This window comes from Polyodon spathula, chromosome 3 (assembly GCF_017654505.1).
Source record: "Polyodon spathula isolate WHYD16114869_AA chromosome 3, ASM1765450v1, whole genome shotgun sequence".
In the NCBI taxonomy this organism is placed as follows: domain Eukaryota; kingdom Metazoa; phylum Chordata; class Actinopteri; order Acipenseriformes; family Polyodontidae; genus Polyodon; species Polyodon spathula.
The window spans coordinates 54,243,939-54,259,956 of record NC_054536.1 but is presented as its reverse complement, the minus strand read 5'-3'; the positions used below and the strand labels follow the sequence as shown (position 1 = coordinate 54,259,956).

The following is a 16,018-nucleotide window of genomic DNA, read 5'->3' as shown; positions in this document are numbered from 1 at the left end:
AGTGGGCTGTCTACGAGACCCCAGTCATAAAGACACGCTGCACACCGACCGTGACCAGTACGATAGCGATTGAGTAAAGTCCAATATTGGCGTGGCAGGTCAAAGCCGGGCGGGTGGTCTGTTGGGTCAGCAATGAGGAATTGGTTGTGAGTGTCGCTCTGGAACCACTCCTCTTGCCACTTGGTTGTTGATGACCAATCAGGGTCAGGAAGTGACAGCCAGACTGGACGTCTAGATTCCAGAAGCACCTTTGGTGGATGGAGGATAAAGTCATGCAATGGTAGTGCCGGGTTATCCTGGATCTTGTTGACGATTTTGACCACTGCTTCCTTGCGTCGAATGTGTGGAGGTGTGATTTTGCTCAGCACCGGTAGCCACTGGACAAGAGTTGAGCGAAAAGTGCCGGAGATGGTCTGCATTGCAGAGTTCAGCTGACTGTAGAAGAAGTAAACGAGGTTTATCCAACCATTAATATTAAAAGAGAAACAAATATAAGTAATTCCACTCCAAAGTTAAGGAGCGTTGTAGATTCCAAGCACACCCAAAAGCGAAAGCGTGCGATGGAGTTTTGTCCCAGAAAGGCTTCCTTAGCAACTGAAGACTGGTGGAGTACACACTGTTTTACCAACTGGGGATTGAGCTGTTGTGATTTTGTAAATATTTTTTGGGGTATATACGAAAAAATATATATACATAAAATAAAATAATGGGTGGGCAATCTAAAAGTAAAAAGTCAAACAAATCCAGAAGAAAACAAGTAAGTAAGTTTAATGGATGCAACGTATGCATCTGGCATATAATATATTGAGGACTTAACTTTCAATTTATGTACAATATCTGTAATTAGTATACTGCATTGAAAAGATTAATGATATATCATATTCTTGGGTCATATTATGTTATTGTTTTAGATACATAAGCCATCATGACATTCACACAAATGAGACATAAATAGTTTTAGTGACCTACAATAATCTTTTAAAGTTGGTGTTTTTTGAAAGCTTAATTATAGCTTAATAATAATTATTATTATTATTATTATTATTATTATTATTATTATTATTATTATTATTATTATTATTATTTCCAATACCTTAGAAGGAAAGTAAGTTACCAGTACTTTTACTATCTTCCGAAGTTTTCATTCAGATCTCTGTAAAACATTGCATTTCGTGGTTGATTTAAGGGAGAGTCCTCTCGGCAGCATGTCATTTTATTGTACACTCCACAGACACAACCTTTCTAGATCTTTTTACAATATTTTGTAAATATACTTTTTTTTTTCGATTTTGCCTTTCCAGAATCTGGGTTAATGGGGTTATCTGGACAGGAAAGAATGAAACTGAAGATGCAAGAAAAGGCAAAGATGAAAACTGCAGAAAAATACAGTGTGGAACAGTTACTGGAAAAGGTAATTCATGGTTTAGCCAAGGTACTTCAAACCTGAAACTAAGCAATAAGAAAAACTCAAATTTCTATTCTTTATTGTTTAATTAGGTACAAAGTTAAAAACAGAGCACAAGGTGCCAAACAAACTTCAGTGTACTGGCATTGGCCTAAGGTAGCCCAATTTCCTTTGTAATTACAGTTCTAGACTATATAACGAGGTCTAAAGTGTTGTTGTTGTTGTTGTTGTTGTTGTTCTTGTTCTTGTTCTTGTTCTTGTTCTTGTTCTTCTTCTTCTTCTTCTTCTTCCTCTTCTTCTTCTTCTTCTTGAGGGGAAGGTTTACTTGCAATAGATTAACATTTTATAGTTTTGTCAAACACAGGTGATTAAATACCAAATTACTGTACCACTATATGTAATGCTAAGTTTTATGCTTTCAAAAGCATGGCTTTAGTCTCTGTCTTTGCTGTTATTGTTTTTTTCCCTATTATTATTATTATTATTATTACAACTGAAAGCATGATGATTTAAAATGTTTTAATAAAGTAACAAACAAATTACCTGCAGTATGTTTGATGCCAGTGCATGACAGGATGCCACTGGAACAATATTTTTAATAGAGAGAGCAGTAGACCGGAATTAAATGATCATGTATGCAATTAATTGGAATACACTACTTGTATAATTCTTAAACCTCCGGTTCATAGCAGGTCAAGTTTAGCTTCATGCAAGCATTCAGGCTTTCTTCTGATAATCTTGAGCACAAATAGTTTTTGATGTGATTCAAGTGGGAGAATGACAATAGTAGGTGTTAACTTCATTCTGATATTGGACTCAGCTCTTGTCAAGCTAAGCACCAACTGAGTCATAGCTTCTTTTACTGTAACATAACCATTTCTTTCCATCTGATGACATAGATATCCTTCTGCCTGGTTTTGGTGGCTGAAATGTAATGCTGGCTCCAGGGATCAGCCTATTTTGTCACAACGGCTGCAATGCTGGCTCCAGGGATGCGGTCCACAGTGCGGTCGTGCTAGCGCATCAGCATGACAACTGTCTGGACTGAGCTGAGTAGGGTACTTCTCTGGGGTCTTCAAGTGGGCACCATCCTTGGTGTTTGGTCGACTAGCTCACGACAGCTCCAGAGGGCTCAACAGTGATTCTGGCATCCCGGCATCACCCCCTCCATCCCCCACTCAGCGTAGCCCAGCTTACTTACCCGTACATCAGCTTTGCATTCTTTCTATTGTGCTTGAGATTCCCAGCCAGACTCTTTCCGTCTCAACCACAGCCAGTTGCTGCTCCTTACTGCTGCTTCAGATAAGTTCTTCACTGTTCAACGCAACTCTTGACCACTGAACCTGACATCTCTGAGAAACCGAGTTGTATAGTGTGCCACAAATCTTCGACAACCCACCTTCACTGGGTAAACCCAGACTCTCCATCCTCGCTATATATATAATCAAACACAGACAGCAGTATTTTTCCTCTTGCTAATTTAGAAACTGCCATGCAAATTCTGGCAAGGTGGCAAATTGGTTGAAGGCAAAACTCATTGTCATACGTATTTCTCAATACTAAAAATTGTGTAATTTTGGAACATGGACAATAGGCGGTTAATAGAACTATCCAAACAATTCTGTTTATGTTGAAAAGGATAGTCCAATAATATATGCAACACAGTAAGCAGCAACAGTAAGTACTGTAATGTGTTTTGTTGTAAACCATACAGCCTGTCCAGAACGCTATAATGTTTATTTGCCTTTGCCAGTATTGTATTGTACTTGTATTTGAACAGGACCAGCACTTTGATCTACCACTGTTTAACTCAATTGAGCAGAGCCCCTTGGGAAGATCTTTGTATGTGAAGGACACAGATTTCTATATAATTGTCTTTTTTTTTTGTTTATTCCATCTTTCAGACTGAGGAGTGCATGGACAATTTTGACTTTGAAATGGCCCAGTTGTTTTGTCAGCCTGCCTTGGATCTGGAGCCCACCAATCTTAACACTTTGGATATGCTCAGAAACATTTGTGCAGAGCTTGGAAATGAAGAAAAAGCCAAACAAATATCCTTTTCTTATTACAGTGATATCGTTTATGAAATCAGAAATCCAGAGGAATCATTTCTAACAACATGTTGGTAAAAACAATATTATACTTTCAGGACTATCATCAAGTCTTTGATGTAAATTGTGCATTTTAAACCACTATAAATTACCACCTGTTGTAAAGGAGCTGCAACAGAGCACTACATGTGTTTTTCATGTTGCAAACTAATATCTCCCCAACAGTGTCAGAAAAGATTTATTTCCAATTGGTAGAAGTACACAGTCAAAAACCACTCAGGTGAGCAGTAAGTAAGGGTTTTCCTCCTCTACATTCACTCAATCTACTATAAATCGTTTAAATACAATAAAAATAACACACAGTAAAACAACAATAAATATATTTATTTCATATAGTCAAATAATGTCTGAATATATATATATATATATATATATAATATATATATATATATATATATATATATATATATATATATATATATAGCTCAACTGAAAACCAAACATCCTCAATGCACTCATTGCTTACATGGAGCAACACATACACACTCGCAGACAGCTAAGCTGTCAAGGAGTAAACACTTTGTTAATGTCGGAGACCTCAGCTGTAAAGCATGCCCTATGACAGGTGACATGTAAAATTATCATCCTTAATGGCATGCTAAGTGTTTCTGAGTGCAGTGGTGCTTAGTCCTGAGGAGGGACACAGCAAGTACATGTACCTGGGACAGGTCCACAATGGGATGGAAGCAGTGCAGTATTTCAGCAAAGGGATTGAGGCTATGCTTAATGCTCTTGAAAAACAAACACCAGCTGTGAGTTATACTCAAAGTTATACTTTTCTTATTTCAGTTTTATTTCATGTTTTAGTCATTGTATTGCACAATATCAGCAAGCTGTCAGCTGCAGATTAATTTGCTTAGGCAATGCCTTAGATTACCACTAGGGGGAGCCACAGGCTAATTATTGTTTCAAATAGCATTTAGGATTTCAAAGACCTACAGATGTATATGTAGATGTATCATATATATTTTAAAATGCAATATGTCAGCTAAAAGCACTACATATGAATGTGGATGGTAAATGGTTATGCATGATAATGAATGTTTTTAGGAACACATGCTCATTATTATAAACCCTTTGAAAATGTATACCTTGTTTTTGCTGCCTTTAAGGACATGTTAGGAACGTAACCTTTTTTACAGAACAGGTATTAAACAGTTTCCAGTTTGTGTTCACATAGTATTAGAAAGATTTCTTGAAACTGATGTAACAAAATGACATACTGTACTGACAGTGTCTTCTGTCTCCCCGTTACTTATTAGCAGCACTCAAGGTCTTAGTGACTAGTTTGTACCTTTTCACATTTGTTATGAGCCATTCCACTTACTTTTAATAGTAATTACGTCATAGGATGAGCAACTGCAGGACATTTGCACATAGTGACACAGTAATCTGCCCTTGGGTATAGGAAACTTTCACCAGAACAGACAATTTTAGAAAAAAAAAATCTGAATCTTCAAACATTTAATTTGTTCTGTACTGTATTTTCAAAGGCAGCTGCAGCAGCGATTTCCCTTGATGACCCTGAAGTGACAAACAAGGACATCTCGGTGGCTTTTTGTTCCATTGCTGAAATTTTCTTCACTGACCTCTGGTAACAGCTGTACTGCTTTAATTGATACATTTCAACTCAGGAATACAAAAAGGATTCCCATGAGACACAATACCAAGCCACTCCAGGCTGTATTGGAGATATATGGGGGACATTCTTTTTTATGTCTTGCCATGCGCTGTGCGTTTTTTCATAAACTTAGAAGTGATGCTGTCCACAATCCTGCCCTGTTAAACATCTATTATGTGCTGTTTTTACTGTTGGGTCTGTTTAGATCCTAATTATCAGGCTTTCTGTATCCTATCCTTTTCCACCCACTTAAAGCTGAATTTGAGAAGTGAGGTGGTTTTAGAAATGACCAATAGGGGTGTACAATTATTATTTCAGGTGGCAATTTAGCTTTTTTGAGGTTGAAAAAGGGGATAAATTAGGAATCCTTGTACTCCTATTATCCAAGCAGAAAACACAATAGATACTTGTATTTTCTGATACTTGTATTTTCTGAGTAATTACCTTTAAGTGTTTGTTGAGATATTACATAAATTCAAACACACCTATTTGTAAGTGTGTTGATTTCAAAAGAAAAAAAGTCGCCCTTCTAGCACTTTCACAATTGAGTACCAGTGAGTGGCAGTACACTCCTGCAATGAGTGTTTTAAAAGCCGATAGGAAGCTAATTTTCCCTCTCATCTAGAGAGCTGACTTTTTTTTACTGCCGTACCCAGGCCATTAACTGACAATGAAAATATGCTGCAAAACTAGCAAGCACATCTGATTCGTCACATAAACGTGACCTTTTGTTAAACCTAACTTGAGCTACCGCTGTGGATACTGGGATATGTGTGTCTTTGTAGGGTTTACTCAGAGATATAAAAGAAAGGTATAAAATCACTTATAAAATATAAATATGCTTTTGCTGGTTTGATCACGGCAGGTTTATATTAAATAACACCTCCAGATTGATATTGACTGATACTCAATAATTGTGTAAATAGGGGAAACTGAGGGACTGCATTGTTTTATGTTGAGCAGTTACTCAGAAAAATACGAGTTTCAGCTCACCACTAATAATGATAGGATGAACAGGTAAGAAAATAAATATTCATAATAAACACCATTAAGATGGTGTAAATGTTTACCTTTTGGTGTTTGAGTGAATTAAGCAATTACTAAAATTCGGTGAAACTCATGTAATAGTCTCTTTATTATGATATTAGTTTTTTGGGCCTGTGGAAGGGGTGTGGGAAATTCACTACTAGGAGACAGACAGGTGTACTTGAAAACACAACACAGGTGCCCAGTTTTATTTGCAAACAGTTCTTGCTTTTTCCGGCAGAGGGCGCTGTTGACCGTGGGCTGCCTATCAACGATGATAGACAGCACCACGGAAATACCACAGCTGGTACGTGAACAGCAAGTGCACTCGCAGGTGCTCAAAGAAATAATAATGAAAACATAAGGTGAAAAGAACAATGGAAAATAAAATAGTAATAAAACTACAAATAAAAGGTGCTGCACTCGGCAGCGTTATCCCGGTCGTCGCTACCCACACGACCCGGATCACCATCCTACTCTGTAGGCTAACTAGCCTGTTCTTTCACAATACGCCGGGGTCTGCCCAAGGGTTCCCCGCTCTCTCTCTGTCTCGCTGTGAAACTCTTTGTTTCGCCTGATTCCCGTCCTGGATCAGAGCTTCCGCACTCTCGTTGCGTCTAAGTGGGCAGACCTGAGGAAACAATGGAGCGTTAATTTATAGGGCTAACAATCTCCCAAGATGCGCCTCTCAGCCATTCAGAGAGAGGGAAAGTCCACACATCCACTTTCCCACCTCCCCGTGTCACTGCCATGACTCACAGGCGGTTCTTAAGGGCCTTATTAAAGCATTCCACCAAACCGTCGGTCTGAGGATGAAACACCGAGGTCCTAATGGTCTTAATTCCCAAAAGCTTACATGTTCCGCGGATTAGCCGGGACATAAAATTGGTGGCTTGATCGGTTAGTATCTCCTTGGGTATCCCCACCTGGGAGAAAACCTTCACAAGCTCGTTGGCAACAGAGCCTGCCCAGCACGTCGTCACGCCCTTGCTCGAATTGGAAGTCACGGGAGTGAGCTAAGAAATCAACTCCCCTGGCTTCCATCTCGGGGTCAGGTCGGTCCCGAGCAGAGGCAGCTGAGCCAGACCCCTGCGCTGGCTCCGCGACCTCCCCCCCAGACTCACCAACCGCCCCCACCTGAAACTTCTCCGACTCCCTCCATTGCCAGCCCTCATTCTTAGTGATCCGGCGCTCCCGTTTAGTTTTACGGGGTTTAAATCTATGGCAAAACCACTCTGGATCGCGAAAGGGAAAAATCTCTCCAATTACTTCCTCATTCTTAGCCAATAAAGAAGACGGGGCTGTCAGAGCAGCCAACCAATCTTTAAACTGCTCACAGTCCCGTCCCAGAACTACTGGTACCGGCAATCGAGGACATAATCCTACCTGCACCTGCGTCAGCTGCTGGCCAATAGTCATACACACATTGATCTTGGGATAAGAGCGGACATCCCCATGAATACATTTAATATGCACCCGTCCCATATGCATTTATGTCCTGGTGAGATTAGGCTCTCCTGTACCAGAGACTGACTACACCCTGAGTCCTGGAGAGCCTGGGTTTTTGTACCATCCACTGTCACAGGAATAACAAAACCCTTGTGCTGAAGTGACTGAGGTAATTGAACATGCCTACCTGGTCGGCTGAGGTCACACTCCATCACTGGGCAGTTCCGGGAGAGGTGGCCCACTTCCCTGCACGTCCAACACCTTGGTGGGATGGTTTCTCTCCCTGAAGTTTTGGCAAAAGGGGGAAACACTGGAGCCATAAAAGGGGCTCACTGATAAGGCGACCGCGCGAGACCCCGGTCCGACACTGCAGCAGTCCGTGGGTATCCCCACTCTGCCCCAGTTCCCAGGCCGGGAGTTCCCGCCGACACCCCCTGACCAAATCCTGGACTACCCCTTCCCCCCAGTCCCTTCGCCCTCTCCAAGGCCAGTTGAGGGGATAATCCAGTAGCCGCACTCCTTCCGGGCAGTTTCGCAGGCGTTGGCTCCGCTGCCTGCTACTGCTCAGCGAGTTTGACCGCCCGGTCCACCATATCTGGTGCCTGTTGCTGGACGGTTTTCAACGTGGGGTAATCCATCATCCGATCTGGGGACAGCGTTCTCGCCATTCCTTGCGCCTCTCCCGTGAGCTGAGACAGCAGGTAGCTAGCCCACTGTGCTGGATCCCACCCGGCCGAGGTCGCCATGGCCTCAAACACCTCTAAATAAGCGCCGGGTCGATCCTCGGCCATCATTTTTGTACGGCATTGTAACTGGGGGTCTAGAGCTGCTGGTCCATCCACCCCCTGCACTGCTGCGGCGAGCGTCTGGCGCAGGATGTCCATCATTGCAGCAAACTGTGTAGCATCCATTGCCCGTCTGCTCCTTCTGTGGATGCACTGCTTGGGGCAATGCCAATGAATCCCACTTATAAAACCACGTTTTTTAAGGGTTGTTGGTAATTCACTGACCAGGAGACAGACAGGTGTACTTGAAAACACCACACAGGTGCCCAGTTTTATTTTGCAGGGTGCCTTATTTCTTTTTAGCCCACAGATGGTGCTGTGGGTCCGTGGTCTGATTTACCAACGATGGTAAACAGAACCACGGGCATACCAAGCGAGGGTACACAATACCGACGCCATTGCAGGTGCTTCTAAATAATAATTCAAAACAGAAGGCACAAAGAAACGTGGAAAATAAAACAGTAACAAAACTATAAAGAAAAGGTGCTGCACTCCGCAGCAATATCCTGGTCGCCGCTGCCCGTGCGACCCGGATCACCATCCTACGCTGCCGGCTAACTAGCCTGCTCAGCTATACTTTTAAGGGGTCTGCCCAAGGGTTCCCCGCCCTCACTGTCTTGCTCTGAACCTCCGTTCCGTTCTCTCCGACTGGTTCTCGGTCGTGGACCAGTGCATCCGCACTCTCTGCGCGTTTAAAAGGGCAGACATGAGGAAACAGCAGAGCATTTTTTTATAGGGCTAGCAATCTGCCAAGACTCGCCTCTCAGCCATTCAGAGAGGGGGAAAGTCCACACACCCACGTTCCCACCTCCCCGTGTCACTGCCACGACTCACAAGCGGTTGTTGGATGACTGCCGCCCTCTTCCTGCAGTACTGTGAACACGCCAGCAGAGTCAGCACAGATCTCCCCTGCTACACATGGATACAGGAATTTTACTGCCAGTCAATTTTTCATTTTGTGAGTGAATTTAGTTTCCTGCCTGAAACTTTGCATAGCTTTACAATCTGGCCAATCTGATTAACATTATTGATCAGTAAGGCTGTATTTCTGTGTTTGAGCATGTAAACCTTCATCCCTTTTTGGATCTCTTCAGCTCTATAGTGCCACTTGGCATCATTACTTTTTTTTTTTTTTTTTTTAACTATTATCGCTGTGTGATGTCCACTGTTGTATTTACCAAGTCCATGTGAGCGCCATATGGCATTGTGTCATTCATGAGCTGTTTGCCAGTAAATCAGCCATATTACAGCCTTTCAAAAAACATTGACCAATAGAAACGCTTCTAACAAAGACATCTAGCCAAAAGAGTGGGGGGTTCATATTTAAAATAAGATGAAGATTGTGACTGGAAGATTTGTGTTTGGTGTGCCTGATAAGCCTTGCATCACACTTTGCCGTGGTTCCAAAACACAACTTGTTTAAGCTAAACAAAACCTACAATCTTCATATTCACATAGACTTATATTTAAATTATTCAATTTAAATTTTTTAAATAAAACAAAATAAAGCGCAAATCCGCTGTCATTAAATGTGATAAGTGATGAAAAAAAAACTTTCAACGTTCCTGTTAAACCGGTTTAACTGAGGGTTAAAAAGGCTGGTCTATGAGCTCAATTGCAACCTACCAATTTAGACGTAAGGTGTCAGAAGTCTTTTTCAACTTCAGCCTATCAGCCGCAGCTTAATTTAAGCCGCTTGTATTTGTTTAATCTTTGACCGTGTAGCAGCTGGTGTAAGAAGATGAGTACCGTACAATGATACATTTAGTGTATTCTATTTATGTGAATATAGCTGAAATGAGGCAAGTTGCTTATCCAAGCTTGATAGCTCAAACATGTCTGACTTCTTTCCAATGTGAATGCAATATTTAAACATTTGGGGACTTTTATACCTTTCTTTCCAAGTACGGCCACATGGTTGTGTGTGTGTATGTGTATGTATGAGTAATAGTTAGGCTATGCTAAATCAAGAGACTTTAAGATACTCATTTGTGATGTCCATGTGTTAAAATCTGTTTAACTTTTTTTGCCATCCATTGCAGCTAACCATGTAAAAACATCTTTGTTCGTTCTCTCACTTGTGAGATGGGAAACTGACACACATTCTTAATGCATTGTTATGTTACAAAAGCTGAAAGAAAGATGGAGTCTTTGCCTTTTTCAGGTAGCCAGGGGAAAGATTTCCTTGTACATCAGAGACTAAGCAAGGCTACTGCAGCTTTGCAAATGCTTCAGTTCCCAGTATCTAAAAAAAAAAGGAAATGTTTTACAATCAAAATCCCTATGCCTTCCTCATACAAAGTAAATATTTTAGCTAGGAATATATACTATAAACCTACCCACAATTGCAACCTTTAATCTGAATATAATTTATTGAATCAATATGTCATTTCTTTTTATTTTTTAGGATGTGTTTCCTCCATATGAATCCAGAATAACTACAACCAAGCTACTGATTGAAGCTGAAGAATATGAGGCATGGTTGCAGTGGCTATTTTTCTTTTTGATAACATATTTTATTATTAATTATATAAGGTACAAACTGTTGTGGTTACGGGTCTTGCCATTCACAGTGTCTGACCACTGTCTAAAGGCACGCTATTGGTGGAAACAGCTTGCCCATCTACTCTTCGCCATAGAACTGGGCTGCATTTCCAGAAGGGAGGTTGCCACCATGGATGTGTTCAGCCTGGGCTGGGGCGCTGTGTAGAATGGCATGTGGGGCCCATGGGGTGTGGGACCCCCCTTTGGCATAGTTTGTACATAAATGTTTTGGAGCTACAGGTTTACCTAGCTTGCAGCATTTTTGCAGACAGTTTGATGGAGACATGAGCTTGTCTGTACAGACAACAACAGTGGTGGCTTACTGGCCTCAGATCGCCCAGTCTCCATCCTGTGGCCCGCACTCTCCATAATAGGAGGCGGGGACCCACTGGCAGTAGATGCCTTGGTACACCAGTGACCAAGGCAACTGTTATATGCCTTCCCATTGCTTGCCTTGCTTCTGGTGTGTCTGGAGAAAATCAGGCAGTACCAGGCCAAGGGGCTCCTAGTAGTCCCTTATTAGCCCAGAAGATCCTAATGCAGCTCCTGAGCGGTCAGCCATGGAGACTGCCAAAGCTCCATGACCTGCTCAGTCAGACATGGGGGACCGCATGGCATACTGACCCATTGAGACTGTAGCGCTGGGTCTGGCCCCTGAAAGTTTGCATTTGCGCTGTCTGTGTCTATCCACTAGGGTTATTGACACCTTACAAAATGTCAGAGCAGCGTCCACATGTTCCCAGTATAGGTACAAGTGGAGCGTCTTTCTCCCTCGTAGGTTTGTAGGTTATCCCATGGCAGTAATACTGCAATTTATGCAGGACCTGTTTGATGAAGGAAATCCCCCTCTTCATTAAAGGTCTATCTGGCAGCCATTTGGCTTGCCATGTCAAAATTTACTTGGTCTCCCCAGGAGCTCAGCTTCTTGGCATGGCAATTTGTGAAAGAGCTGCAGCTCCATACCCTCTGGCCAGTATGGGCCCTGGCGTACTACTATGACAGTATGAAAAGTTGGAGGCCGTCCCAACAATGTTTTTGGCTGCTCTGGGATGAAGTCCCACGGTCAAGCCCTGTCTAAGCAGAGGCTGTCCAAATGGATAGCAGACACAGTCAGGACTGCCTATGAACTTGCCAACTTGCCCCTTCCAGAAAGCTCACTGCCCACACGATGAATAAAATTAATGAGTTCATAACTGCTAAGCAGCACCGAACATCGTTCCCCAGACGCCTGCTTTGCCACCCACTCTGCACTTGTGGATTCGCTGGTGCCAAAGCGAGCTCTGCACTGTGTGACGTGCATTTCTACAGAGGGAATTTGGAGAATCCACTGTAAGACAGATGCAAATATGCTTATGTTAATGCTTTGCAAGAATCTTCTCAAAATGATCTTGGCATCTCGATTGAGGTTGATATATAACTTGAGAAAGTTAGTAAACAGAGTGCAAAGGTTGTTGCCAGTTATTTGTGAACATTTTTTTAGCCTTAGAGGGAACGCTGGTCAGTGTCGTCATTTTATGCCCTCGGGGCGGGCCACGACTGCTTTGCAGGCTCGGCTGAGGAGCTTTGGCATTTGGTCTTCAGGAGGTAAACATACAATAATTAATGGTTACATTTCTATTTCAGGAAATCAGGGTTATGATAGTAATCTAACATTACATTTACAGTAAATCCATTTGCCTTTTGAACACTTCCAACTTGTTCAGTTCTTTAGTGTTGTTGGTAGAATGATTGATACTGAGCAGGTGAAGCCATGATACTCAAAGACCGCAAGGCACTTTGAGAATGACAGAGAAGATAGGCATAACAAATTGGGGTCCTGCAGTCCACATAATGCGTTCGAAATGACAGAACTTTACCTAATGGAGAGTAGAAAATACACAAATGCACAGGTGAGATGCTGACAGCGTTATGTTTTATAGTAATGAAGACATTGCTGTATTAGTAGACTTTACTCCCTCCAGTGCCATTACATGTACCAGGTAAGCCATCTAAAAGTGCTTGTCCAGTGCCACTGGATGTACCAGGTACGTCAAACTCAAACAAGACTATTTACTTGTGCTTTATTCATTTGGAATAGTTCACTGGGAAGCTTTTCTTGGGATGAATGAGCCTCTTGGTTCAGCTGCAGTGGACTAAGTGTATAAAATAAATTCCACAGTGACAACATTCTTATAATTGAATTCATTACTATTGTGACTTATTCACGGTAGCTTTACAATGATCGGCTTAAAGATCCAACCTCTGTTCCGAAAAAGAGATTGCATAAAAGGAAGTTCATCTTCCGATCCATAGTTGAATTTATTATGTGCATTCCATTTGGAGTATAACTGTATAAGGTTGCATTTTATTATTTCCTGCAGAGGGGAAGTTCATTGACTTTGTGACTTAACTGCAGGAGCAGCCTAAGAATCAGAGCCTCTTTACAGCACATTTTTTGCTGTAACCAAGGCTGCAAAGTTTCTGTGTGATCAACTGTCTTAAGCGACGTATACCATGTACAGGAGGCAGTTGAAGCCAAAATTAAGCATCACAATGATCTGAGCACTGATCACTTGAAAATTGTTGTTTTTACAGAGATTGGAGATGAAAATAATAAAACAAACATGTTAATTGAACCATGATCACTTGATTGCATTTCCCTGCCTGATACAAAGTCAGTTGTTGTGTGTAACAGGAGTGCTTGGGGATACACTGTCTGGTCGACAGCTCTAAATCTAAACAAAGAAACAGCATCTTTTGAACGTTTTGATTGTTGAATACTTGTGTAGTTTTATCAAGGCGACTTATTTCTTGCGAAGCACTTGTATTTCTTAGCTCTTTCTCCACATTTATTGATTTGATTTTATTTCTTTCTCATCTACATTTATTTTTTTAACTGTACATTACACCTGGCTTTATTCTGTTCCCCACATCTTTGATTTAAAGTTATCATAATTATGCAATTCATCCGATTGTACTGTATTTTTATGTTTTTTGATTTAGAAAAATAGTGCAAGTTATCTGTACTCACTGACTTGATTTTTGTTTCATTTTTTTCTCCCTAAAAATAATCTGATTTCATAATTATACATTTTATTCAATTGCATTTTTCTGATTTCGCCTTTTCCACTTGGAATTCTGCACACCTTGGTGGGTGTAAGGTTGAACACAAATAACCACAGATACCAAAAATGTACGTATTTTATGTTTCTGGTCTTTATGTACCCTAGAATTCCATTTGTCTTTTTGTGATTTAAGAGAAAATGTGACTGTTTGCGTTTGGAACAGCTAACTCCAAAATTCAGTTTCTTCATGGCGGAGTTAACATTATGTTCTTGCACTTTTATTTAAAATGTATCAGCTTAAACAAGAATGCCATCTGATATGTATTTTTGTGCTTTTGTTTAAAAACAGCATTTCACTCTTGAGATTCAGTCATGCTTTGGTCATAGTTGGCAGGAGTAAATGTTTTCAGACTGATTTACTGTCAAGCACAGCTTTTTTTTTTAATCTGCTGAAGAGGGCTCATCAATTTGGACTGTTAAAATGTGCTTGCACAATATTCTAGAGAAACCTGGCATTGCTTGTTAATCTTTTCACTGCCATAGTAAATTAACTTCAAGGCCATGGTGTTTAGAAACCTTCTTTTTTTTAAATTAAAATCATTGTTTAACCGGTATATGGTATATTCTGGAGTGTGCAGCCATTAGCTTACACACAGCAATGGAATACTGTAGCATCTGTTCTGTGCCATGTGATCGGTTTTCATTTAACTATGTATTTGTACATATGTAGTCAAATTGGATCATGAGAATGATAAAGACAGAGGATGGGCCTATTTAATGCTGCCTCGACCTATTTACTTTAAAAGCAAATAAGTTTGTAACTTTTGTAATTGTAAAAAAAAAATGTGTGTGTGTGTGTATATATATGTATGTGTGTATATATATGTGTGTGTGTGTGTATATATATATATATATATATATATATATATATATATATATATATATATATATATATAATGTTTATATATTATTTATTTATTTTTTTCAAAAACAGGATTGGCCTGGTATTCAAGGCATTGACTGAAATCAAACTCTTTCCACCATCCTTATAAGTCACTAGTTTATCTGTGACAGTGGCCTGTATGACTTACCTGGCTTGTGAGATGTACAGCAGAATGGATGGATGGACAGAAAGCATATGTTTTGTATACCGTTAAAAGAAAACACTTTATTCTAGTATAAAACTAAATATGTGCTGCATTTTATAGGAGATATCAGAAATTGTACCTCAGGAGAGTTTTTCAAAACATATTCTATAATATTTTGCTTCATTTGACTCCATATTCAGGATGCAAAAAACTGCATTTTTTTGTTTAAAGCAAATAAAATTAAACATTTTCGTGTGTTGCTCTCTGAAGAAAATCCTACTGTTAAATTTTAAATACAGAGGTTTGTTGTTCACAAGGCTTCCCGTGCTTCAACTTAATTTCCTACAGTGTAGCAAAACCATCCATGTCAAATTGTTTCCCCTAATTCGTTGGCATGACCTTGTCAAGCATCCTGCTGCAATGCACAACCTCTAAATATGGACACTAGTGTTCTGATGATCTTCAATTCTGATGGAAATCAATTTTTCTGCAGTTGCCATCCAATTTCCCACTGTGTGCTCTATATAAATCAATTCTCTACATCTTGTTTGATCAAACATATTTGCTGTTCCAAGCCCTTGCAAATTCTTGCTTACTAACTGGTTTACATCTTCTTCTGACTGTGATATAAGCCTGTTCATGATGTCAGGTCTTCATGATCTGCATCCAAGGCGCCCGCTGTGGGGGATGAATTTCAAATTTCTATGATGGTTTCGTTATTAGACTTGTCATGCTGAGTTCTGAGGCTGGTTGACTGGGTATTCCTCTACTGACTGTGAAACAAGCCCGCTCCTCGTGTTCTATCTCAATGCATAGAATATAAGCCGCCCACTGTGGTATTTGTTGCTGAGGGACTCTGATGACTTGCTTGTTTGCCTTTTTGTGTTGAGTTCTGAGGCACGTGCTGTGCTGGGAAAACACTGGTGCCTTCTCACCCCAGCAGGG

General features: G+C 40.7%; 1 pseudogene; it reads left to right on the top strand.

Moving 5' to 3' along the window:
• Positions 1 to 706: 706 nt before the first annotated feature.
• On the top strand, positions 707 to 5,114 carry LOC121309109 (annotated as a pseudogene).
• The last annotated feature ends 10,904 nt before the right edge of the window (positions 5,115 to 16,018 follow it).